Genomic DNA, 27,960 nt, shown 5'->3' on the forward strand with positions numbered 1-27,960 from the left:
CTTCCTTGTGCTGATCTTCGTCTCCATGATCATCGCCTTCTTGAGTGCATCAGCCAGAGTTAGATTTTCGTCTTCTTCACATATTCTTTCATATATAGGGTTGGGAAGGCTCATCACAAATTGGTTTAATACAAACGCTTCCAGATTTGAGCCAAATTTGCATTCCAATGCCAATTGTTTAACTCGAGCATACCACTCCGCTACAGTCTCATCTTCACTTTTTGTGGACATGTGAAATTTTTTTCTTTCTCTGAATATGAGTGTAGGTGGTGTGTAGTGTGTTTTTAAAATTTCACATAATTCTTTGTATGCTTTTGATACGGGTGATACCGGATTGCACAAACTATGTAGTACAGTGTAAGCCGCTGTACCGATCGACTTCAACAAAACTGCCTTTTTTGTGTTTTCCTCTTTCACATTCAATTCGCACAAATGTATGTCGAATTTTTCCTTCCAAATGCAGAACGTTTCTTGGTGTGGCGAAAACTCAGCAATTGTTGCCATTTGATAGAATGTTGGTGCTTCATTTTTCGTCATGTTGCTATTCATATATTATATGCACTTTTAACATGTGTATGTATATTAATACGTTTTATTTTATGCTCGTCGCCAATTATGTAGTGTATTGACACTCAGACTTAAGCACGCGTTGTCTTCAAGATTCTCTTTTATTCTATCTCACTTGGATGGTGTGACCGTATATAGATATTAATATAATACCTAACAGAAACATTCAGTGGCCTTGCGGCCCCACATCGAGAGAAATTATTATTGTAGAAGTACAGTATGTAATACATATATATCTATTGTTTTTTAAACTTAGCAACATTCAACGTTCAGAGACAGAAAGAGAGACAGCGAGTGTGTGTGTGTGGGGCATGTCCAGTGTTCTCTCTCTGGGCATCCCGTTTCAGCTGCCGCAAGAACAGAAACCAACAAGAAAGAAGGAAACTTTCTGTTGTCGTAGGTGTGGAAACAGTGAAAAACTTGATTCCAGTCTGCACTGTGAAACAGTGCTGTGCTGTGCCAGAGGTACACATTGTATGTGAGTGTGTCCATGGAAAATAAATGTAATGAAGTCAATGGGTGGAAGTCCTACGAGCTAGGTTCTTATACCAGTACGAATACGTAGATGTGAATGAGAACGGGAAAGCTTCCCTTTCACATCCTTCTCGTTGTCCGTGCAATATTTACAACAATCGAACAGCAAAAGAACATGTGCAATCGTCAAATATAACTTAATACTTTAATCGTACAGTACGTTTAAGGTTGCTCACATCCAGGCTCTATAAAGTACAAGAATCGAAATTAACTACATAAATAATTACGAGTACGTACTATGTATACATTTATATAGCTCTGCACGAGTATGGGTGAATTAACTACTTTGAGTATTTTATAATAATTACTGTGATGCATTTGTAAAATTAATTGAGCTAGGATTCGTTTCTAGGGGTACAGAAAATTCGAAACTTAAGAGATAGGGGATAAAATAATTGTTTTATATATGAAGACTTTAAGTGTCGCTACGCAATGCTGCTCCACCCCCTTCTTCCTTCCTTCTTATCATCTCTTCTATTCTCTTCCGTGCCTCAGCTCAGCCGGACTCTGCGCCTGGCCTTGGACTCCTCCGGGAGATCGGCCTCTGGGCTCTTAAGGCTGGCTCGCGGCAGCATCAGGGGCTCGCCAAAGGGACGTGCTGTTTCAATTTTCGGATTCGTTGATGCTGTGTCAAATAAGTACATTAATATCATCGCTTGTAATTTCAGTCCAGCTTTCGGCAGTTTTCATGGTTAGTAGCATGTAGCTTCGATGGATCCAGATCATTTTTAGGGGAACCGCACCGGATGGCCCCAAGCATGGTTGAGTGTTACCCCCAGCCGCCTTTGACCGAGCGCCTGGGTCGGAGGCCAGTGCAAAGAAATGTGAATTAAAACTAATTATACCAAATGAACACACAAAGACCGCAAGAAAATATTAAACAGTAAGACGCCAGCGATCATGCAAAAGGAAAACCAAAAGATGCGGGCACCGAGGATGGAAAGTGCAGAGCAGGGACCGCCAGCAGCTGCCGCTACCGCTGCCTGGGCCAAGTAATAGAGCAGAAACATAATCCTAGGGAAATAACTACCGAGTCTCGCTCGAAGGAAGTCGAGACCAACAACAACAGCACAACTGACGACAACATGCAGAGAGGAATGGCGAAAACAACTCTATAAAAGGCTGACCGACAATAAGATATCCGCTATTACTCCAAATTACCCAGCGAGCTTATCGCTTTACAATTTAAGATTCCTTTGTACACAAAATACAAGCTTTGGAAATAGTCGAGGTAAAATTGGTGGAAGATTCAAGCGATCCAAGTGCACGCAGACCCTGAGAGGTAAGGACTTTTTTCTGCCACATCCACACATCCACTTTTACCACAAATCTAATATACCCCAATACTCATTTTGAGTATCGGGTATAATAACTGAAAAGCGCCTGCCTCTTCTGTCTTTTGGCTGGGGTGCAGACATTTATTGTAAACACAGATGCACATAGACGAACAGATACGTATATACACTCATCCGTGGCCCGCCACAGGACAAAACATTAATTAATGGAAGACAAGGCTCGGCGGACCGAAGATCTTGGTACCCCTGCAGATCGATCATTGCCTCGTGAGCTTTAGAGAATAGAGTGGTCCGATATGTATTAGTATTGATCAAATTTTGAAAGTTCTGGCATATTATAATGGACTCTGCAAGGGCAAAATCGATACAAGAAAAACTGAAACACATTTTAAACATCAATTGCGAATGATAACTAAAAGCATTACTATCTTGACTAGAAGCGGTGATTTGAGTTTTTGTTGAAGTTGATATCGATGTCGATGCAGTGCTGGCTGAAGTTCTTGCAATATTAAGGGGGGTTTGGGATGATGAAGATGGTAAGGTGCTCAGATGGTGGGCTGATAGTGGTGATGACTTGTGGTGCTCCATGAGAGGGTTGTTGGATAGGTTGGGAAGCTTGTGATAATGACTATAAGGTCTATTGCTATGATTATGGTTATGGTGTGGCTCTTGCTGGTATGTGTCGTATTTACTTTCCGGCAACGAGATCGATCGATTCTGGGACGATTTCTTCCGCAAGAGTCCGAAACCGGACAACGGTCGAAACCCGGCGAACAGACGCCTCCGCAGTCCCGTATCGCTCGCGAGGTAGCTGCTGCCGCTGCCACTGCCGGTGCCGGTGCTGGTACTGGCACTGGCACAGGCGCCGCTCCCGGATGGCTGATGATGCAAGGGCGACGATGTTGCTGCTGCTGCTGCTGAAGAGGATGCGGCATACTGTGGCAGCCCCGCATACGGCTGATGCAGAGCGCCGGCGGTATAGTAGTTGATGCCGAAGCCATTGCTGATGTACGCCGAGCTAAACATATTCGAGACGGGGGCAAAGAACTGCCCGCAGCGTTGATCTTTGTGTTTCGGTTCGAAGTTTGTTGTTTGATGTTGTTTGTTATTTGATTGGTCATTTGGTTATTTGGTTAATTAGTGGTGGCAAGCGATACGAAAAGTGGCAAAAAAGATATGGACACGAAAGAATATATAGATATATATATAGTGACATATCTATAGTCAATGCTCCGCATACCCTTGTCTATGTCTATTACCCTGCACCCACAATACTATAAACAATACGACACCCTCAGCTTCGAACCCTCATAAACAATCTCACGCTCGAAATGGACCACGCGTAGCCGATTGCAGGCAATGTTAACAAACACCCTAAACTGGAAGTTGAACATAAAACAATAGATGCCGCACTAGAATCCAGCCGCACTAGAATCCAGCCGCACCAGAATCACGCCACTCTTCAGAGATCAATTACTAATCGATTCTCAAGAGTCACACCATCCTAGCTGACCAATCAGATGCCCTATTCTCAGCCACCCCCAAGTAATGCAACACCGCTCATACGCAGCGGAAGCCTTGCATCAAAAGCCGCCTTTCCCACATATCGATCGAGTCACGTACTCCATCTCCGAAGCCGAAGTCGAAGCCAACGCCTCCGAATCCAAATCCGAATCCCAAACCGAGCATCAGAATATAAATAGTCTACATCTAAGAAGCCAGCTCAGTTCTGTTCAAGACAAACGTCAATCGCGACACCGTCGGAGAATTCAACCAAAGTTAATTCCGTTCAAGACATCAGACCTCAGTCATCGTCGGGGAAATAACTAACCAATGTACGCTAAGTTTAAGTGAAAGAATAAAACCTTTTTTAAAACTTAAACTGAAGTGTCGCATATTTAACTGGCGCAGTCGGTAGGATCTCAGTTAAAAGTGAATCCTTCTTTTTTAAGACGATCAATTGGCGTAGTGACAGTTACAGTGCGTAATAACCTACAGTGATCAGAGAAAAAGTAACGCTAATACTAAAGAGATCCGCCAAAGAATCTACACACGATTGAAACTCAATTAATATTAGAAAAAATAAATAAATAAAAAGAAATCAACATGCCGCTAACAGAAATACACCTGACACAAGCCTTGAAGTCAATCAGGCAAATCCCACCATACGACGGATGCCAAGAACGCCTAAGCTCGTTCATAAGTAGGATCGAGTACATCTCCGAATTGTACTCAACAGAAAACATCCGGCAACAAAGCATCATGTACGGAGCCACTGAGGGGCAACTGTGCGGACGAGCACAACTTTTATCACAAAGCCTTCAACCCAACACCTGGACCGATCTAAAAGCAGCCCTAATCAGCAAATTCAACAACCACACTCCATACGAAACGCTGCTACAACAATTACACGACACCAAATTCAATGGGAAAATTCGTAAGTTCGTAGAGGAACTAGAAATTAAGTCAAATGTTATAGTAAGTAAACTAAATCTGGAGACTAGCCCAGAAAATAAGATAATCTTTAAAAACGCTCTGGCAAATGCCACCAGACATACCATAGAAGATGCTCTACCCAATAAACTGTTCATCATTTTAGCAAAGAAAGACATTTCTACTATGGCTAATCTAGAAAAATCAGCTCAAGAGTTAGGAATCTACGAAAATTTCGTAACTGATAACAAGAATCACGAACATTCAAGAAACGGAAATAACAATCGTAGGAATGTTGGAACTTATTACCCTCGCTATAGTAGTAACGATTATAACAATCAAAACCCAAGTACTTCCAGAAATAATCATGGATCGAATCGAAATAATTCAGGAAATAATGCCGTAAATAATAAAGGATTATTTAACGAATTTAGAAATTCCTTAAACCAGGGCAGAGTACAGAATCCCACAAACTATCAAATCAATCAGACACAGGCAGGTAGCAGTGCACCAATTCAGCCAGTCAAACGATCTAGGGAAAGCCAAAGCGGACAAATGAAAATGGATGTAAATTTTCAGCAGAGTGCCTCGGAAGAAATCGAGGAAGACCATATATAGAAATAATCGTAAATAATAAAAAATTAAGAGGTATCGCGGACTCGGGATCGTCAATAAATATAATAAAAGAAAACTATACACATTCCAAAGTCGATAGCGACAACCTCACCGTCCATACCATCAATGGACCCGTCCGTCTGACTCAGAGCATTACACGTAATGCAACCAAAAACTGTCCGACAAAACAAAAATTTTATATTCATAATTTTTCTGAAAATTATGACATACTCTTAGGCAGAGAATATTTGATGGCCAGCAAAGCCGTCATCGATTACCGAAATGAAACGGTAACGTTAGGAGAAAGGTCATACCCAATCATCCAAAGTGGAGAAGCAATTGCCGTCGGCAAGACCGCACACAAAGGTGTTAAGCCATCTTCAAAGGAAGATATAACTACACCTAAGTGCCTTGACCCATCTCCTGAAGGAGAGCAATACTTCGCTTCCGCATTAGAGAATGAATTAAGGGAATGCAACCAGCTAAGGTTGGAACATTTAAATGACGAAGAAAAGGAGAAACTAAAGAAAGTTCTCTATGAATTTAAAGACGTGCAGTATAAAGAAGGTGACATTTTGACCTTCACTAGTACTATAAAGCACGAAATTAAAACCCATCACGAAGATCCTGTATATCGTCGACCATATAAATATGCTCAAATACACGATCAAGAAGTGACTCAACAAATCAAAGATATGATTAGACAGGGAATCATTCGTAAGTCGAACTCTCCCTATTGTGCACCCATCGCTATGATACCAAAGAAAATAGATGCTTCAGGAAAGCAGAAATATCGTATGGTAGTAGATTATAGAAGTCTAAACGAGGTGACAATAAAGGATAAATTTCCTACACCCAGAATGGACGAAATACTAGATAAACTAGGTAGGTGCCAATATTTCACAACAATCGATTTAGCTAAGGGATTCCATCAAATTCCTATGGAACCTAGCTCAATCCCAAAAACAGCTTTCTCCACAAAGCATGGTCATTACGAGTTCACTCGTATGCCCTTTGGGCTAACCACTGCCCCCGCTACCTTCCAAAGATGTATGAACAATCTGCTAGAAGAGTTAATCTTCAAAGATTGCCTCGTATACTTAGACGACATCATTATATTTTCCACTTCATTGGAAGAACACCTGTTGTCACTAAGGAGAGTATTTGGAAAGTTGAGGGACGCCAACTTAAAGCTACAAATGGATAAGTGTGAATTCCTGAAGAAAGAAACTGAATTCCTAGGCCATGTAGTAACAATTAACGGCATAGTTCCTAATCCAAAGAAAATATCTGCCATAATAAACTTCCCAATACCCAATACCAATACCCAACCACAAAAATAAAATCATTCATAGGTTTATGTGGATTCTATAGGAAATTCATTCCCAACTTCGCTAATATAGCAAAACCTATGACACTCAAATTAAAAAAACGAGCAGTCATAGACCCAACAGAGGAAAAATACGTCGAGGCCTTCGAAAAATTGAAAGGACTTATCACCACAGACCCCATCCTCGCATTCCCAGATTTCAACAGAATGTTCACGGTAACAACCGATGCACGTAACATTGCATTAGGAACAGTGTTGTCGCAAGACCACAAACCAATCTGCTATGCAAGTAGAACCTTAAACGAACACGAAATCAATTATTCAGCAATAGAAAAGGAATTACTAGCTATAGTTTGGGCAACTAAGTATTTCAGATCATACCTGTTTGGTAGAACGTTTGAGATATTAAGTGATCACAAACCCTTGATTTGGTTGAATAACCTCAAGTAACCAAATATGAAGCTACAACGATGGAAGATCAAATTAAATGAATTTGACTTCAAAATAAAATATTTACCCGGAAAGGAGAACCATGTAGCCGATGCGCTATCAAGAGTAAAGATTAACGAAAACCTACTCGGGGAAACCATTAATAGTGATTGTGCAACGGTCCATAGCGCGCAAGAAGATAATACAAACGAGGTGGAACGTTGTGAGTTGCTGCGGACACCGCAACTCTACAGTTATACCCGATACTAAGTCAGTATGGCTCTCCTGCGGCAGACGCCGCTAATATTGAACCACACGACAAAGAGTGCGTGCGAGAGACAGAAAATCAGTCTGAGCGTGACGTCGGGCGCTGCGTAGCCAGTGCAAATTGATTTGTTCCTTTTGGCTACAAAAATGATCCGATCTGATCCAGATTCAGCAATCTGATAGATATGATCATTATCTATGATTCTGCGTTTTTAGTTTTCTCGAATGTGCAATAGTGTGGATGCAACAGATTTTCGTCTTTTGTGGGGGCGGAAGGTGGTGGGGCGAAATTCTGAGATATACGTTTTATAGTGAGATCTAACAGAAGTGCGGATACCAAATTTGGTTACTCTAGCTTTAATAGTCTCTGAGATTTGTGGATGCCCCAGATTTTCGTCCTTTGCGGGGGCGGAAGGGGGTGTGGCGAAATTTGGACACGAATGGCTCTTATAGGTTCTGAGATCCTTGAACTCATATTTTGCAATTGACAAAACCGACCATGAAACCTGTGTGTTAGAGAGAGATAGAGCGAGAAAGAATGAAATTGTTTTCTTGATTCTGGCTATAATCATTATACGATCTGGTTCAGATTTTGACCTGTAGAAGATATGGTCATCCTCACCGATTCTGCGTTTTTGGTTTTATCGTATCTTTAAAAATGTGGATGCCACAGATTTTCGTCCTTTGTGGGGGCGGAAGTGGGCGGGGCGAAGTTTTGAAATATTTTTGTTGCAGTGACATATCACAGAAGTCTGGATCCAAAACATCGTTGCTCTAGCTCTTATAGTCTTTGAGCACTAGGCGCTGAAGGGGACGGACGGACGGACGGACGGACGGACGGACGGACGGACGGACAGACGGACAGACAGACAGGGCTCAATCGACTCGGCTATTGATGCTGATCAAGAATATATATACTTTATGGGGTCGGAAACGATTCCTTCTGGACGTTACACACATCCACTTTTACCACAAATCTAATATACCCCAATACTCATTTTGAGTATCGGGTATAATTATATTCCACTTACAGAGAGACCAATCAATTACTATAATAGGCAAATAGAACTGATTGAAGGAAATGAGGATAAGGTAGAAACATCCCACTATTCCCACTATTCCCATCACACATATACCGAAATGACAGAATCATTAGCAAAAGATATAATAAAGGAATATGTGTGTACCAAAAAGAGTGCACTATATTTCCATAACGAAGTAGACTTCCCACTGTTCCAAAGGGCATTCCTGGAGATAATCAGTCCAAATCACTTCACTAAACTGATTAAATCCAGTACCAAACTCATAAATATTCCGAACTACTCCGAATTCAAAGAACAAATATTGAAGAATCATAAAGAGCTACTTCACCCAGGTATCGAAAAGACCACTAATTGGTTTAAAGGAAAATTCTACTACCCCGATTATCAAAAGTTAATCCAAAATATTATCAATGAATGTCCTACGTGCAACGTTGCTAAAACAGAGCATCGTAACACCAATCTAACCTTCGAAATCACCCCTGATATACAAAATATCAGAGAAAAGTATGTCATGGATTTCTATTTGGTAGGCAATCAACAATTCCTATCATGCATTGATGTATGTTCTAAATTCGCTACCCTTGTAGAAGTTAAGAGTCGTGACTGGTTAGAAACCAAGAGAGCCATCATAAAAGTCTTTAACGAAATGGGCAAGCCACAGGGAATTAAAGCCGACAAAGATTCAGCCTTTATATGCGCAGCATTGCAAGCATGGTTGAATGCGGAAAATGTGAAAATCGAAATCACTACCAGTAAAAACGGAGTTTCTGATGTAGAACGACTACATAATCAATGAAAAATTAAGAATCATTTCAAGTGAGGATAACATAGAAAACAAGCTCACCAAGTTCGAGTTAATTCTATACACTTATAACCATAAAACGGTTCATAATACTACAAAAAGATCCCCAGCCGATATCTTCCTGTACGCCGGACTACCAGATTATAACACCCAACTGAATAAAGTTAGGAAGATCAATCATTTTAATAACGATAGAATCGACTTTGAAGTAGACACACGCTACAAGAATGCACCCCTAGTTAAAACAAAAACAACCAACCCGTTCAAAAAAACAGGGGAAATTAGGCAGGTAGACGAAAAGCACTTTGAAGAGAAAAATAGAGGGAGGAAAATCACCCACTTAAAACGAAATTCAAAAGAAAGAAAAAATCTAATAAAAGTAAATACGATAATTGCAGAGTACCCGAAGAGAGTACTGGGAATCCGGAGCTACAACATGATTAAGATTATAATCTTACTAATGTTCGCCGTCCTACAGTCTTCCGGACAGAATATAGAAATAGATCCCATCAACTCAAGGAATGGATATCTCATATTCAAAACAAATACCATTAACATACCCATTAATTATGAATACCATTATCTAACAATTAATATAACAAGAACAGATGAAACATATCAGAGTTTACTAGAACAGGCAACCGAATTTAATAACGTAATCCAAGTTCAATATTTAATCGAGAAATTGCAACGTGAATTCAACGGCATCAAAATAGCCAAAAGAAACAAAAGAGGCCTTATAAATGCAGTAGGCACAGTATATAAATATCTATTTGGAACATTAGATCAAGATGATAAAGTCGAATTAGAAGGGAAAATAAACAATCTGGCTAGCCACAGTGTTCAAGCTAACGAATTAACGAATTCAAGCAGTAAATTCTGGCATAGAAGTTGTCAATAAATTAAACAAGGATAATGATAGAAATAAGCAACTAGAGATATTAATATTTAACCTTCAACATTTTACAGAGTACATAGAGGATATTGAATTAGGCATGCAGCTAACAAGATAAGGGATCTTTAATCCAAAATTATTGAGGCAGGATAACCTGAAACACATCGATTCAGAGAAATTATTAAATATCAAAACATCTACCTGGTTGAAATCAGACACCAACGAAATACTAATAATTTCCAACATCCCACGAGAGATCAGAAATATTCCTATACTTAAAATTGTCCCATATCCAGATGAAGATAATAACATCCTCACTGACCTAACGCAAAACAATTATTACGTTCTAGAAAACGAGGTATATGAAAAAGAATCAAAACGAAAAATAAATGACGAATGTATTTCAGGAATAGTCAAACAAGTAGAAACAAAATGTCCATACACCAAAGCACACCAAAACTTTCAAATAAGTTTCATAGAACCCAATATATTGTTAACTTGGAAATTACCAAAAACCATATTAAACCAAGATTGCCTAAACCAAGAAATAAAAGTAGAAGGTAACGCATTAATAAAAATACATAATTGCAGTGTACAGTTAAACGAATTCGTAATATCCAACTCCATACCAGAATTTGCACAAAGCATCTACATCAACAATAACGTAACAAAAATTAAACCATTGTCTTATTTGCAAACCAAAGAAATCGTAATAGAAAATACGCGATTAAATAATGTATTACATGTAAGCTTAATACTACTATTTGTCATAATCATAATAGGATTAAGCTACAAATTGTTTAATCTAAGTAAAAGCAATAAGCCTAAAACCGACCCGCACATAGAAACACCCTTAGACGAAGACGAGGAATCCCCAGCAAGCACAGTTTTAGACGCACCTGAACTATATCCAAGGATAATCGCCTGAGGACAGGCTTAAGTCTAACAATGGGGGAGTGACATATCTATAGTCCATGCTCCGCATACCCTTGTCTATGTCTATTACCCTGCACCCACAATACTATAAACAATACGACACCCTCAGCTTCGAACCATCATAAACAATCTCACGCTCGAAATGGACCACGCGTAGCCGAGTGCAGGCAATGTAAACAAACACCCTAAGCTGGAAGTTGAACATAAAACAATAGATGCCGCACTAGAATCCAGCCGCACTAGAATCCAGCCGCACCAGAATCACGCCACTCTTCAGAGATCAATTACTAATCGATTCTCAAGAATCACACCATCCTAGCTGACCAATCAGAGGCCCTATTCTCAGCCACCCCCAAGTAATGCAACACCGCTCATACGCAGCGGAAGCCTTTCATCAAAAGCCGCCTTTCCTACATATCGATCGAGTCACGTACTCCATCTCCGAAGCCGAAGTCGAAGCCAACGCCTCCGAATCCAAATCCGAATCCCAAACCGAGCATCATAATATAAATAGTCTACATCTAAGAAGCCAGCTCAGTTCTGTTCAAGACAAACGTCAATCGCGACACCGTCGGAGAATTCAACCAAAGTTAATTCCGTTCAAGACATCAGACCTCAGTCATCGTCGGGAAAATAACTAACCAATGTACGCTAAGTTTAAGTGAAAGAATAAAACCTTTTTTAAAACTTAAACTGAAGTGTCGCATATTTAACTATATATATATATGTATGTATATACTGCACATTTCACTAAACCTAGAATGTGTCTGTGCTGTGTAGAGGCCGGCCCATTTGCACCGAACTTATGAAGGCCAGGACAACATACAAAGAATCCCAGAGACAGACAGGAGGCAATAGGCAGTCTCCAATCAATCAGTCAGGGGCTGCATTAACACTCTCTGCCAATTGGAATAATGCAGCTGCAGACCGCAAGGGAATGCCAGTTGCGGGTTCCATGTTGCTGCTGCTGTTGCTGTTGCCAGTTGCAACATGCAACTGCGGCGTTAATTATGTGCACATTTGTCAAGATTTAGGACGTTTCCCGTCTAGGGTAAATGCTGCTTTAAGTAAGCGCCAAATAGCAACTGTTGACGCCCCTTAATAGAATATAGGATTAAATTACTTTATAAAGGTTAACAATTTGAATATTTGAATTAATATGTATATATTACTAAAACTGTGAATTAATTTGAAGTTGGCGCGTTACATTATGTACATATAAAGAAGCGCAATCGATAGTATCAATAGTATCGAGCCAAAACGATCTGAATTATGATCACTAGACTTAAGAGACATACGAAATAAAACGAACGAGCAAGGAACTACGTCGAGCGGATTAAGGAAGGTCTTAATTGTGTAGACGGATTCCACTGGAAAACTGTTGAAGGGACTTAGCTCGTACATTTGGCGCCCGAGCAGGGACCTTTGGAGAAGGTTCAATTACCGGATGGAGTTCACGACTGGAACTCAATAAATATTTCACCCTGAGTCTGGCTGACGGCGAGTGCGACAGCGGCTTCGGTATCGAATTGTGAGTGTGAACTGCTTTGAGCATCTAATATTTCTTGCAGGCATGTTTAGTTCCAATTCGATGTGTGTGAATAATCTTAAAACAATACAATTGTTATACCCGATACTCAAAATGAGTATTGGGGTATATTAGATTTGTGGTAAAAGTGGATGTGTGTAACGTACAGAAGTAATCGTTTCCGACCCCATAAAGTATATATATTCTTGATCAGCATCAATAGCCGAGTCGATTGAGCCCTGTCTGTCTGTCCGTCCGTCCGGCTGTCCGTCTGTCCGTCCCCTTCAGCGCCTAGTGCTCAAAGACTATAAGAGCTAGAGCAACGATGTTTTGGATCCAGACTTCTGTGATATGTCACTGCTACAAAAATATTTCAAAACTTCGCCCCGCCCACTTCCGCCCCCACAAAGGACGAAAATCTGTGGAAATTTTAAAGATATGAGAAAACCAAAAACGTAGAATTGTATAGAATGACCATATCTTTAAGACTGCGAAATCTGAATTGGATCGTATTATTATTATAGCCAGCATCAAGAAAACAATTTCATTTTTTCTCGCCCTGTCTCTCTCTAACACACACGTAGCATAGGCGGCTTTGCTTAGAGTAAAACATTAGCGCCTAGATCTCAGAGACTACAAAAGCTAGAGCAACCAAATTTGGTATCCACACTCCTAATATATCGGACCGAGACGAGTTTGTTTCAAAATTTCGCCACACCCCCTTCCGCCCCCGCAAAGGACGAAAATCTGGGGATATTCAAAAATCTCAGAGACTATTAAGGCTAGAGTAACCAAATTTGGTATCCGCACTCCTGTTAGATCTTACTATAAAACGTGTATCTCAAAATTTCGCCTCACCCTCTTCCGCCCACACAAAGGACGAAAATCTGTTGCATCCACAATATTGCAGATTCGAGAAAACTAAAAACGCAGAATCATAGATAATGACCATATCTATCAGATTGCTGAATCTGGATCAGATCGGATCATTTTTGTAGCCAAAAGCAAGAAATCAATTTTCAGTGGCTACGCAGCGCCCGACGTCACGCTCAGACTGATTTTCTGTCTCTCTCGCACGCACTCTTTGTCGTGTCGTTTAATATTAGCGGCGTCTGACGGAGGAGAGCCATACTGACTAAGTATCGGGTATAACCGTAGAGTTGCGGTGTCCGCTGCAACTCACAACGTTCCCCCTCGTTTTAGTGTCAAGTGGTCGCGGCTTTGAGACTTCTGCGCTTTAATTGTTCTGTAAGCGGGGTCTCGTGTAGAAAGCAGATTACAATTACAGTTAGCTTGAGCGCTTAGGTATCTGCATACACACATACAGTCTATTGCGTGCACTGCTATACGTTGAAGCAAGGCACATACATACTTGCATATATATGCAGTTACAAGCCGGCACCTAAAGAACAGTAATTGCTATTTGGCATTGATTTAACTTTGTAGTCGTTTCTTCTTTGCCTGCCGGTTCGTTGGGGCGCAAGTACACATTTTGGTACAGTGGCGCACAGTGGTCAATTGTTGATCAATTATTGAATTGGGCAGTGTAGTGAGAATTTAAAGTTAGCCGATTATTGAATAGAGTGGCTAAACTTGGTACCGTGTTACTTACTCATGCCAATATTGAGTATTTTTTTATTGTTAAATTGTCAAGGGTAACACCGGTGTAAATAGTCAGTGCAAATGGCACCTAGAAAGGGTAAAGATGCGGAGGTGCTCACTTCTCGAACGGCGTTAATGAATTCCTTTGTCCGTAACAAGGTCTATATCGAAAAAAATAGCGACTCCATGACGGCTGCGGAGCTGGAAGCCAGGTTAAGTCTAATTGAGACAAACTTTAATCAGTTCTGCAACATTCAGGCTAAAATTGAACACGATAGCCAGGACGCCAGCGAATATGAAAGCCGCTATGAAGCTGAGGAGGTTTATTGCGAATTAAAGGCCAAGTTACTAAGCTGTCTTGGAAATAGGGGACGGCGGCAGTCCAATGTAGGTGATCTTCTAAATAGCACACAGGGGTCTCGTTCATCGAGACTTCTCAAGCTAAAGCTGCCTGAGTTCGCTGGAAAGTTCACGGAATGGACCAGCTGGTACAACACCTTTGCTACTCTAATAGAATCAGACTCTGAATTGGATGAGTTGTCTAAATTTATTCATTTGAGATCATCGTTAGGAGCTGGACCGTTAAGTGCGATGGAGGGTTTGGAATTAACAGGGCCTAATTATCGCAAGGCACTACGATTATTGAAAGATCGCTATGAAAATAAGGCAATTATTCTGCAATCACATGTACAGGAGCTATTCAACTTAAGGCGGCTAAAAAGACCCGACTCTGAGGGACTGAGAGTGCAGGTAGACAATGTAAATGCCCAATTAGCAGCACTCAAGTCGTTAAGCGACGATAAGGAGATTCTGGATGCAGTAATTTTCCATCTGATTCGCACAAAGCTTGATGAAGATACAATGGATAGGTGGGAAGTTGAGTGGGATTGCCAAAAGTTACCGTCGTGGTCATTGTTATCGCAGTTTCTGATAAACAGAGGAGTCAATATGGCAAATAGGGAAGTTCGGCGAGGCAATGGAGCCCGACCCAGTGGTAAAGGTGAGATGAAAAATGCGACCTTAGCTGCAACAATAGGCAGCAATGTCTGCTACGTTTGTCCTGGGACCCATGGATTGAAAGGGTGTCAAAGGTTTAACGAACTATCACCAGTACAACGTTACCATGAGGCGAAGAAGCATTCGCTGTGCCTAATTTGTTTTAGCAAGCGACATACAACTAGAAACTGTAATGGTCCGCGAGGTAGGATTTGCAGCAAGCCGCATCATGAACTTCTGCATCGAGAGATACCTATTGTTGCCAATGAGCCGGGGCTCAAAGGGCAGGAGTTGCAAGAGCCAAAGTCACTGCATTGCTCCCTATTGTCTAGATCATCCACCAACTTTCTTGCGACCGCTGTAGTTCAAATCAAAGCTATAGACGGAGCAATTGCAGGTGCGTGTTAGATTCCGGTAGTCAATTAAATTTTCTGACGGCTAGGATAGTCTCGGCCCTGGGCCTAGAAATGCGCGACTCAGTCATACAACTCAGTGGTATTGGAAATGCAACATCTCAAGTTATGGGAGAGGTGCAAGCGACTTTTAAATTTAGAGTCACCAGATATATGACTACCGAGGACTTCTGTGTGCTGAAGGAAATAACTCAGTATAACCCAACAAGCTCAGGAATTTGTTCGGAGTGGGTTCCACCCAAGGGAGTTACGCTGGCCGACCCTACATTTCAGTCCGGGGAAGATATTGACATGCTAGTTGGAGTCACATTGTTTTTTAAGCTAATTGTAGCAAGGCAAATAAAACTAGAAGCACACCTTCCAAGGCTTCAAAAGTCTCTGTTAGGCTGGGTCGTCGTAGGTGAATTCACAAAATATTCTGAAGTTGCACTGTTAGCAACTGACATTGAACGAAAGGTGTCGAAAAATGATCAGCTGCAAGAGCTCGTACAAAGGTTTTGGAAGTGTGAAGAAGTCCCTGAAACAGTAGATAAGTTCACTGAGGAAGAAAAACAGTGCGAAGATTGTTTTGTGACGCATGTTAAGCAGGAGGCCTCAGGACATTTAGTGGTAGCTCTGCCCTTTAAGAATCCTAAAGTTGAGTTAGGCGAAACTTATCAAATCGCACTTACCAGGTTCTTGAATTTAGAGAAGAGGTTAAATTGTAGCCAAGCGCTGAAGGAACAATATGTTCAATTTATTGAAGAATATCGCCAGTTAAGGCATTTAAAGGCAATAGAGCCCGCCGGACAAGAAAAGGTCGAATACTTCATGCCACATCATCCGGTTATTCTCCCAGAGAGTTTGACGACCAAGTTACGAGTCGTATTTGATGCCTCATGTAGATCTATGGTGCCTGCAACGGCAGGTCACTGAACGACGCAACCTTGGTTGGTCCAACGTTGCAGCCTGATCTGTTCGAGACTTTGACCAGGTTCCGTTTCTATAGATACGCCCTTACGGCCGACATAAAGAAAATGTACCGTCAAATATTGGATGCGGAACCACATAGAAACTATCAATGCATTCTATGGCGATGCAACGTTTCGGATCCTATCCAGGTGCTACGCCTAAACACGGTCACTTATGGAACAAATTCGGCGCCGCTCCTGGCAGTACGTTGCCTCTATTACTTGATCGATAGGTACGCGGAAAAATTTCCGTTAGCTAGAGAGGCAGTAAAGCGAAGTTTCTATATGGATGATATGCTGTGTGGAGCCGAATCAAAAGAGGAACTGACAAAGTTGAAAGAACAAGTGACCGAATTATTAGGGCTAGGAAAGTTCGAGCTGCACAAATGGCGCAGCAATTAGCAAGGAATGGACAACAACACCAGCCTAGAGCCCCTGACGCTAAAAACAGAGGACGCAGCTAAAACTTTGGGGATATATTGGTCAAGTCTAGAGGACAAATTCCAATTTTGCTTTAACATAAAGGTCTCCGCAATCGCCACGAAGCGATCAGTGCTGTCCGAATTGGCTCAGGTGTTTGATCCGTTAGGGTTCTTGAGTCCCTTGCTGATCTTGGGCAATATCTTTGTTCAGGAACTTTGGCTTCTAAAGCAGGATTGGGATGAGGAGTTACCAGCAAGCTACGCAACTCAATGGCTTCGATATAGAGAAGAACTGAAACTAATTGACAACTTTTCAATTCCGCGATCCTCAATTCCAATTACGGCCGACCCATGCACTTTGCAACTGTTTGGTTTCTCTGACGCATCCAACAGAGCTTACGGCGGCGTAATTTATGCTCGTGTTAGGGATGAAGGGGGAGGAATTTCGGTGCGACTGGTAACGGCCAAGTCCAAAGTAGCCCCAGTTAGGGTAACATCATTGCCACGCTTAGAGTTACAAGGGGCATTGTTAGTGGCCAAGCTAATGGCAAAGGTATGCGCCTGTCTTCACATACCAGTAGAGATGGTTAACTATTTCACGGACTCCACAATTGTGTTAAATTGGCTGTCGTCACATGCTAGTCGATGGACCACCTTCGTTGCCAATAGGGTGGCTCAAATACAAGAGCTCACACATGTACAGGATTGGTTCAAGGTCGACACCAAATCAAACCCTGCAGATATTGTATCTAGGGGATTATTGGTAACCGAATTGAGCAAGTCAACGATGTGGTGGAACGGTCCAGAATTTTTAATGGACGCAGCAGATGACTGGACCAAATTTAATTGGAGTGAGGAAATACAAACAGTTCCAGAGGAGAGGAAATGTAAGTTCTCGCTGACAGTTGGAAAGGTAGAAAGTAATGAGAAGTTAGATGTCGTGGGGAGATGCAAATTTGCAAATGATTTCCTCAAATTGCAGCGAGTTTTTAGCTATATTTTTCGCTGGCGTAGAATATCGTTGAGATCAAACTCAAATGAAACAGGCAACCTTACTGCAGCTGAAATGGAGGGCGGATTGCGCTATATTGTATATAATGTGCAGCAGTTGAGCTTGCATGAGGAATTCATTAAGCTTAAAGAGGGAAAGGTGATCAAATCAGCGAGAATTCAGAGTTTAAGCCCGTTTTTACAAGCGGAAGAGGGAATAACTATTATTCGAGTCGGCGGAAGGTTGTCCAATGCCGAATTGCCATTTGACACAAGGCATCCCATCTTAATGCCGAGCAACCATAAAGTGGTACTTGTTGAACTTGTTGAACTCACACATCGAAAGAATTTACATGCCGGGGCACAATCGCTATGTGTCTTTTTGCGACAGAGATATTGGGTAATGATCCGTGGCTGCATACCATGCTTTCGTCGTCGGCCGCTCGCTGCAACACAGCTGATGGGAGCGCTGCCAGCTAACCGAGTGCGAGGCAATATCTACCCCTTCGAGCGCGCTGGACTGGACTTTGCTGGACTAATATGGATGCACTTTCACATGCGAGGAAAACGCCCAGTAAAGGTGTATCTGTGCATATTTGTATGCTTTGCAACAAAGGCCTGCCATATAGAGATCGTGTCGGACTTAAGCTCAAATGCGTTCATCGCGGCGCTAAAACGGTTCTTTGCAAGACGTGGATTGAGTTCTGACCTATATTGCGACAACGCCACCAATTTTGTAGGTGCGTCACGAGAGCTCAACAGAGCTTTCGACTCGCCAAGTCAGAAGCTCATTGACGACGAATGCAGCCAGCGAGGAGTCAGGTTTCACTTCATCCCCCCACGCTCCCCTCACTTTGGAGGATTATGGGAGAGCGCCGTGAAGGTGGCCAAACAGCTGCTGGTGAAATGCACCAACAGCACAGCACTTAACTACGAAGATTTTGCGACTGCCATCACACAAGTAGAAGCGGCCCGAATGACTTCGAGGCGCTAACTCCCGGTCATTTGTTGGTTGGCCGACCCCTGAACGCGTTAGTAGAACCAGTAGCCGACGCACTGTTGAAACTGTCCATGAGCAACCATTGGAAACGCATTCTAATGGTACACCACATGTTCTGGCACCGCTGGTCGTCGGAATATTTGACGTTGCTGCAGAAGCGGACAAAGTGGAGCACTGTAGCCAACAACATTCAACTTGGTACACTGGTCCTTATTGCGGAAGACAACGCTCCGCCCGGACAATGGCGGCTGGGAAGAGTTGCAGAGTTACACCCAGGAGCTGATGGTGCAGTTCGGGTTGTAACACTCAGGACCAAGACTGGATTATTTAAGCGCAACGTACATAAGCTCTGCCCGCTGCCTACAGATGCCGATGAACTTAATGTTGGAAGGAGCTTCCAAGGTGGGGAGAATGTTGACGCCCCTTAATAGAATATAGGATTAAATTACTTTATAAAGGTTAACAATTTGAATATTTGAATTAATATGTATATATTACTAAAACTGTGAATTAATTTGAAGTTGGCGCTTTACATTATGTACATATAAAGAAGCGCAATCGATAGTATCAATAGTATCGAGCCAAAACGATCTGAATTATGATCACTAGACTTAAGAGACATACGAAATAAAACGAACGAGCAAGGAACTAAGGAAGGTCTTAATTGTGTAGACGGATTCCACTGGAAAACTGTTGGAGGGACTTAGCTCGTACTGCAACGTCGTTTTATGTGATTGCTCTTGAGACAATGGAAGAGCCATCCTTGGCCTTCCTGTCTGCCCTGGGCGTTTTGTGGCAATCTATTTTAATGGAAACTCATTCGCTCGTGAGTCAGACTCGGCTCGGACACAGAACTCATTCGCACACACTCACAATCAGAAACATTCTCGGAATCAAGCTGATGCTGTTAACTCTCCCCGATTAGATTATTTGAGTAGAGAATGCATGGATATTGTCTCCGTATATACGTATATATGTGGCATAAGTAAATCAAATTGTGTAGCATATAGCGTAGTATCAACTGCCAAGCGAAGCAATAATGGGGGCAACTATTTGATTAGGGCAATGCGAATGAAGTTGAAATTGATTTGCCATATCTAGATACAAATTTGTAGAAAAAGACAGAGAGAAAATGCAATCGAGTGTAACTAAATACAACTAAGATATGTGAGTGGATGTATGAGCAACTACTTTCTCACGAAGATATTATGGTGGAAATCTACATGAGGTATCTTTTGGATTACAATCGACGCGTCGACTTTGGCTTGATGTGAATGTTTGGGAGTGTGGGGTTAGAGAAATGCGGAAGATGGTTTTAGTTGGGTGTGTGGTGGTGGTGGTGGGGGGGGGGGGGGGGGGGGGGGGGGGGGGGGGGGGGGGGGGGGGGTAGCTGAAGAGTCAGAGGACAGTCAGCGAGGGAATACAGAGGAATACGAAAAGATGAAACCAAAACCAAGACCGAAACCAAAACCAAAACCGAAACTACAACATAACATACTTATTTTGAAAAGATCAGAAAAATGTGAACTCAGCAGAAAGAGAAACAGAAAGAGACAGAAGTGAATGAAGTGAGGTGAGTGTGAGAACCAAAGACAGATGGGGATAGATGAAGAGATACTTTTTAGAGAGATAGAGAGTAACAACAAACTACTTTTGCTACCATTTGGTGATTTATCGGACCTGAACTACTCTATATATCTTGGGTGGGCACTGGCAGGCCGCCACGTTGCTGCTGCAGCTCCTGTTGCTGCAGTTGCACGCCCAGAATGGGCATGGCCACGGGCGGCGGACGCACGCCCCGTCCGGCCCGCACCGCTGCCGCCTGCACCACCGATGCCAAACTTCGTTGCTGCTGCTGATATTGCTGCTGTTGGAGCTGCTGTTGTACTTGTTGTTGTTGCTGTTGCTGCTGCTGCTGCTGTTCCTTCTCCTGCAAGGCCAGTTCGGAGACACTGACAATAGGTATATCCGCAGGCCGTAGGCCCGGCACCATCTCCCGCTCGGTGAGCGCGGGTCCGGGGATCGAGCCTCCCACGAAGCTGCCATCCAGCACCTTGGCCTGGACGGACTTGTCGGCGCCTGCTGCAAGATGCCCGGATTTAAGTTCGCCGGCTTGTTTCAGCACGCGGTAAATTTGATCGATTTCGGCTATTTCTTTGGGTGCCGTAGGAGAGTTGACAAGTTGATTGATTCGGTTCATTGGTTGGTTGTTTGGTTGTTTGGTTGGTGAAGGGCGATGGTGGCCAGTTTTGATTTTGGTTTGATCGATTTCAATTCGTATTCAATTTTGGATACAGTATTTTTGATGACCGTGCGTGGTTGATATTTTGGAATTGATATTACAAATTGGAAGTGATTTGAGCAGTTCTCTAATTTGGAATGAGCTTAATGGATGGGGAGGGAGTTTGGGTACCGGTGCCTTGGGTCTACTTATTATGATCTCAACTGCACAGAAGTACATATGTATGTAGATAGGGATAGTGTGGGACTGAGATTTGACTAACGTTACGCTAGTGGGTTTTACATCCTGCTCGCAAGCGATCGACCTCCTCGAGGTCTGTTGGCTGCCCGAAGACCCGTCCCAAGGAGTACCCCGCAAGAGCTATGCGGAATGCGGAATGAGAGTGAGGCAACTTCTAGTGAACTGTTCGACATACTGGTGAATTACTGTACGAGTACGAGTACGAGTAGGAGTATGTGGTGGCTATAGCATGCTCCGCTACTGCAATTGATTTATTTTTCTTTGGGGCCCTCAGCTCCTTCGATTTACCGACGAGTGGGTGTCCTCCGAGTGGATCTAGCTTATTTGTGTAATATGTATGTTTATTCGTGTTTGGTTGTATGTTTTGATGTTAGATTGACTCTGAGCGATTGTTCATTCGCTGATTGTCTCGCTAGTTAAGTGAGTTAAAGCGCAACAGTCAAACAAAAACGAAAAATCCAAAAATCCAATAAAAATCATAAGGTTCAAGCGCATTGCAGTCGAGTATCTGGCGCGGACATCGTACGACAACACGTACACGAGTACGCATAGATCGCAGATGCTATGTATAGGTATATATTGATTTATATGTGGGTACGTACAGCTATGGCATATACTATATAGTAATACTGATCATTTAGATACCTAGCTGCGCAATGCGTTGCATGAAGGACGTCTTTTGACGGAATTTCGCGTTCGGATTTGAGCTCGGATTCGGATTCGGATTCGGATTGGAACTCGAACTCGAGCTCGGATCCGGCACACTCAGCTGCTCCTCTCTCTGCCTGATCTTCTACCGTTGCCACAACGGACTCCTGTTGCCATGCTAGTGGGGTTCGGTGTGGTTTGTCGGAGGGGTGTTCGGTTTTCGGTGTTCGGTGAGTGGGGGAAGAGGATTTCAATGGAAATTCAGATTGAGTTATTCACATTTGTTCGGAGCAGAACCCAGCCGATTAGCTGCTTGCCAAATAGCACCTAATTCTTGGCCCTCAGCCGCTTATTTTGTTTGTTACTTATGTCTATGTCACTCATTTGTCTGTTAAAGCTCTGCGCTTGCTTGCCCTGCTAAACGCTCTCTGCCAGCTCGCTCTTCGCTATCTCCGCTTTGCGTCTGCCTACCGACGTCGGCCGAGCGAAGCTGCGCTTAGCGATCGGAGCGGCAATGTAAAGGGCAGGCAAGCCACACTTGCAATTTGGATGTCACGCATTAAAGAACATATCGTAATTTTATTTCTGCGCCGAGTTTTATTTAATTCGAAATAATTAGTCGGCCGATTGGGGATAAAAAACATTATCTCCACATAAAATTCCCGACGTGATCTCAGAGTTGCAGTGTCAATTAATAATCATTCGCGATCGACATTCGTTAGCCCTAGCAAATTTTCGGCGGTTAAGCACAATTTGGTGCTAAAACACACTTACATACACCTACATACACGCATTGCTGGCTATTAATTTCTCTGTCGCGACAATTCGGTCAGTGCAGTGCGGTAGGCAGTGCAGCGAACTCACTAATACACACAAGCGGAGTACAAAGCGGAATCGGACAGCTCGCACAGCCGCACAGCTAAAGGCATTAGCTGTAATCCCTTTGCTTTCGGTTCCCACGTTTATACGTATACAGGGTGTCTTTTTCGGTCGTGCTGAGTGACTCTTTTAAAACCTCAACATGGCAGCACCAGAGCCTACCAATGTCGCGAACGCAGCAATGCCGAGTGATGTAGATTTCTACAAGCACAAGGCCGAGTCCATCGCGCGCCAACTAAAGGCCATGGATCGCTTTCTCACAGGAAGAGCTTGCCGAGTTAGATGAGGCAGAACTTCAAGCTCGCTTAGAGCAGATCGAGCGAATGAATGCGGATTTCGATGCCGCTCAAACGAGCCTTGAAAGGCTGGATTTCCTGCAGTTAGCCCATGATGCCCGGCTGGACTTTTCGAATGTTTATGTCAAGGTTAGGTCCAGGCTGTCGCGGGAGTTGATGGCTGCTCGCACGGTAAATGTTGCCAATGTTGCGATTCGATAATAAACTGTTACATTTTCAGACACACGTCAAGGCTATTTTCGGGCTGCAAGGGGTGGAGAAGGGCTCGGCTATCGGCTTGCGCGCGCTCAGCGATAAAATCAATTCGCACTTGCGTGCACTTCAGACCTTGGCGACCCCGCAGGAGATTTCCGATGGGTTGCTGATCTTCATCATAGGCACGAAATTGGACCACAAGACCAAGGAGAAATGGGAAGAGAACTTGCCGACGTCAGGATTGCCTCGGTGGTCAAGCATGGCCTCATTCTTGGAAGCAAGATGTCGGATGCTGGAAAATTTGGGATCGGCTATGGTAACAATTCCTAGCCAGCAGGTGGGAGAAAGTAAACCTAGCACCCTAATCACCTCCATTAACGATCATAAAAGCTCAACATGCAAGTATTGCAAATCCTCCGATCACTACATATCCCGATGCCAGGCACTTATAGATCTCCCTGTTTTTTCTCGATACAAGGAGGTGAAGAAGCGCCATTTATGTCTAAACTGCCTCAACAAAGGCCATTCATTGCAACGCTGCAAGTCAGGGGCATGTAGAAATTGCCAAGCCAAGCATCACACACTGCTCCACATGCAGTCGGGCGCTGACGCTGAGTTGCCGTCGCCGAGCACGGAATCGACCCAGCATGATCCTGCAAGTGCCCTAGTAGCAAGCCCTCCCCCTCGAGTCAAAAATCTCTGCCTAGCCAAACCGTGCTGCTAGCTACTGCAATCGTATATGTCAGGGGCCGTTTTGGATCGCTTATTCCATGTCGTGCCATTTTAGATTCCGCTTCTCAGGTTAACTTTCTAACATCGAGAAAGTTAGCTGCAGTTAGATCCTCACCCGTCTCACGTTCAAACCGCCGGTATTGGAGAGTCAATTCTACCATCCAGCAAGGCTGTGGACATCGTCCTGCAATCTCAAGACGAAAGCTATCGCGGTTTCCTCTCTGCAATTATCACTGCCTCAATCACAGGAATGCAGCCTAACTTCGGCCTAGACGCAAAGGATTGGCCAATGCCAAATAATCTACAACTGGCTGATCCTAATTTCGCCAAGCCCCAGCGTGTCGATCTGTTGATAGGTGCTGGTTTGTTCTTCGAATTAATGTGCGTTGGACAGATTCGACTGTCAGACCAATTGCCAACATTGCAGAAGACGAAACTTGGCTGGATAGTGTCAGGAAGTATTAAAAACTCTGAGAAAACCCGTGCGGCGCTAGCAGCCGTTGAAGATCCCCCTGTCATCTCCGCTTGCGAGACTAATTTGTGCGATATTGTAAGGCGGTTTTGGGAAGTCGATGGAGATTATTCGCCCTCATCAATTTCGGAGGAAGATGTTCATTGCGAACAGCATTTCGTCACAAACTGCATTCGCCTAGAGTCCGGAGCTTACTCCGTGCGTTTGCCAACCAAATTCAGTCTAGAGGAATTAGGAGAATCGTATCAGCAGGCGCTACGTAGATTTCTCAATTTGGAGAGGAAGCTAGCAAAAAATGCACAGCTTAAGGCAAAATATATGGAGTTTCTTCAGGAGTATCGTGATTTAGGACACATGTCGCCAGCTTCGCGGCAGTCAGACCTCCCGCAGTACTTCTTGCCTCACCATTGCGTCCACAAGCAGGATAGTACAACCACCAAATTACGCGTAGTGTTCGATGGATCTGCCAAAACAGCGTCTGGAGTATCACTGAATGATGCGCTTATGGCTGGACCCACCATCCAACCTAAAATTCTGATAACTCTGCTTCGTTTCCGCTTTTTTAAAGTCGCCTTGTGTGGCGATATCTGCAAAATGTACCGCTGTGTACGCGTTTCCCATCCCGATACGCACGTGCAGTGCATCCTATGGCGCAATGACCCGAAGGAGGAGATTCAGGTGTTCAAGTTGGAGACTGTTACTTACGGAACCAAACCTGCCGCTTTCTTAGCAATTCGTGCTATGCATCAATTGCCAAATGATGAAGAGTTGCGTTTTCCGCTTGGCGCTGATGTTGTTCGAAGAGATTTCTATGTCGATGATCTCATATCTGGAGGGGACAGCATTGATTCTGTCATCAAGATTCGTCAGCAGGTAAAGGAGCTACTTTCGAAAGGATGTTTTCCCATACGTAAATGGTGTTCCAATGAACCCGCTGCTTTGGAAGGCGTATCGGAGGCGGATCGCGAAAAGTTCCTTACCTTTCATGACGGGACTGAAGTAACCAAGGCGCTTGGTCTAGTTTGGGATCCCACCACGGACAATCTTCTGTTTAGCTTCGCTCACGTCGGAACCGCTGCAGGCCCAATATCGAACGAAAGCCTAAAGTTGAATTGGGACGAAAGCCTGCCCCAGGATCTACATACGACTTGGATTGAGCTGACTTCGCAGTTGTCGATGGTTAAAAACTTTAAGTTTCCACGTTACGTGCTTCGGCAGCAAGCCAGATTAGAAATGCACGCGTTTTGTGATGCGAGCCAAGCAGCATATGGCGCCTGTGTATACATGCGTTCGGAAGCTCTTGGCATTGTGCAAAGTCATCTCTTATGCTCTAAATCCAGAGTCGCGCCCTTGAAAAGTATGCCTATCCCCAAGCTTGAGCTGTCCGCTGCCCTCGTATTAGCCGAACTAGTGTCCACCATAGTTAAGGGATTATCAGCTCCATGCCAAATACATTGCTGGTCGGATTCGTCCATAGCCCTTGCCTGGATTCGAGAATCACCATTGAATTTTAATAGATTTGTTTCTAATCGAGTTCAGCGGATTCAGGAGCTCACCGCTGGAATGACTTGGCATCACGTGCCCACAAAGTTGAATCCTGCCGACATCATATCACGTGGAGCCACGCCCGCTGAACTAATGGATAGCAGCCTTTGGATCTCTGGACCACCATTCTTGCGTCTTGAGAGCTCAGAGTGGCCTGCAGGCTTGCAATTGCCGACCGATGTACCAGAACGTCGTCATGCAGCATTGGTTGTTTCAAACGAAAGGGATGTATCGTACGATTGCAAATTTCAAAACTCATTCGGATCCATGCAGCGCGTCTTTGCTAACATATATCGATTCTACATTCTCAAGGACAAAGGCATAGCGCGGTCGAAGGGTCAACTTACCGTAATCGACATCAAAAATGGTACGCATTTGCTCATAAGGGCAATACAGCAGCAACAATTTTCGGAAGAGATAAGGGCCCTCGCCAGCAAACAGGCCCTACCCCCAAAAAGCACGATGGCCTCACTGAATCCATTTCTGGATAGCTTTGGATTGCTGCGTGTTGGAGGCCGCCTCCAAAATGCCGAATTGGACTACGACGCGAAGCACCCGATCCTGCTTCCTAAGGGACATCCTGTCACTGGCTCTATTATTATCTTCTTTCACGAAAGGTTTCTCCACGCAGGAGCTCAAGGATTGCTCGGACTGCTTCGGCAAAAATTCTGGCCTATTGGTGGACGCAGATATGTTGCGGGAATCATTCGCAAATGTGTTAGATGCTTTCGTTTGAAGCCAGTGCTGAGGGAACATATCATGGGAAACTTGCCTGCGGATCGCGTAAGGACTAATCCAGCATTCCACACAACGGGCGTTGATTTTTGCGGACCCTTTTATCACAAGTCGGAAGTCAGAAGCAGGCCTCCTATCAAATGTTACATCGCTGTCTTCGTATGCTTTAGCACCAAAGCAACTCATTTGGAAGTCGTTCGGGATCTATCTACAGAATCCTTTCTGGCAGCATTAAGGCGTTTTATAAGTCTACGTCCCAAACCTCGAATCATCTGGTCAGACAACGCTACAAATTTTGTAGGAGCAAAAAATTAGCTTTTGGAGCTTCGGCAAATGTTCCTCAGTGATCCTCATACGTCGGCTGTGTCACATCTCTGCGTTTCTAGTGGAATCGACTTGAAATTCATCCCCCTCGCTCACCTCATTTTGGGGGTTTGTGGGAGGCGGCTGTTAAAGCAGCTAAATATCATTTTCATCGCATCGTCGGGACCTACATTTTTACTCTTGATGAAATTCAGACCTTGGCTTGTGAAATCTCTGCTTTGTTAAATTCCCGTCCGCTTTATGCAATTACAGAAAGTCCCGATGATCTAGATGTGCTCACGCCAAACCACTTTCTCAATGGAGCCCCGAAAGCTGCATTCGACGAGCCAGATGTGGCGCATCTCCGGGTCCACCTACTTAGTCGATGGCAGCGGCTGTGTCAAATAAAGCAGGCGTTTTGGAGAAAATGGAGCACGGCGTATCTTTCGATTCTTCAGGAGCGGAGCAAGTGGCGGTCATCGTCTCCAAACATCAAGCTAGGAGCGCTCGTCATGATCAAGGAGGAAACGCTGCCACCATTAAGGTGGCCGCTTGGCCGCATTGAGAGCGTCATCCCAGGAAAAGATAGAACCATCAGAGTAGCCGTCATCCGCACTCAAAAAGGC

The 27,960-nt window shown here is 43.6% G+C and overlaps 1 pseudogene; it reads right to left on the reverse strand.

Moving 5' to 3' along the window:
• Nucleotides 1-1,002: 1,002 nt before the first annotated feature.
• LOC117193536 overlaps nt 1,003-27,960 on the reverse strand; it is a 178,364-nt pseudogene continuing 151,406 nt past the window's right edge.

The sequence above is a fragment of the Drosophila miranda genome, assembly GCF_003369915.1.
Source record: "Drosophila miranda strain MSH22 chromosome Y unlocalized genomic scaffold, D.miranda_PacBio2.1 Contig_Y2_pilon, whole genome shotgun sequence".
Taxonomy (NCBI): domain Eukaryota; kingdom Metazoa; phylum Arthropoda; class Insecta; order Diptera; family Drosophilidae; genus Drosophila; species Drosophila miranda.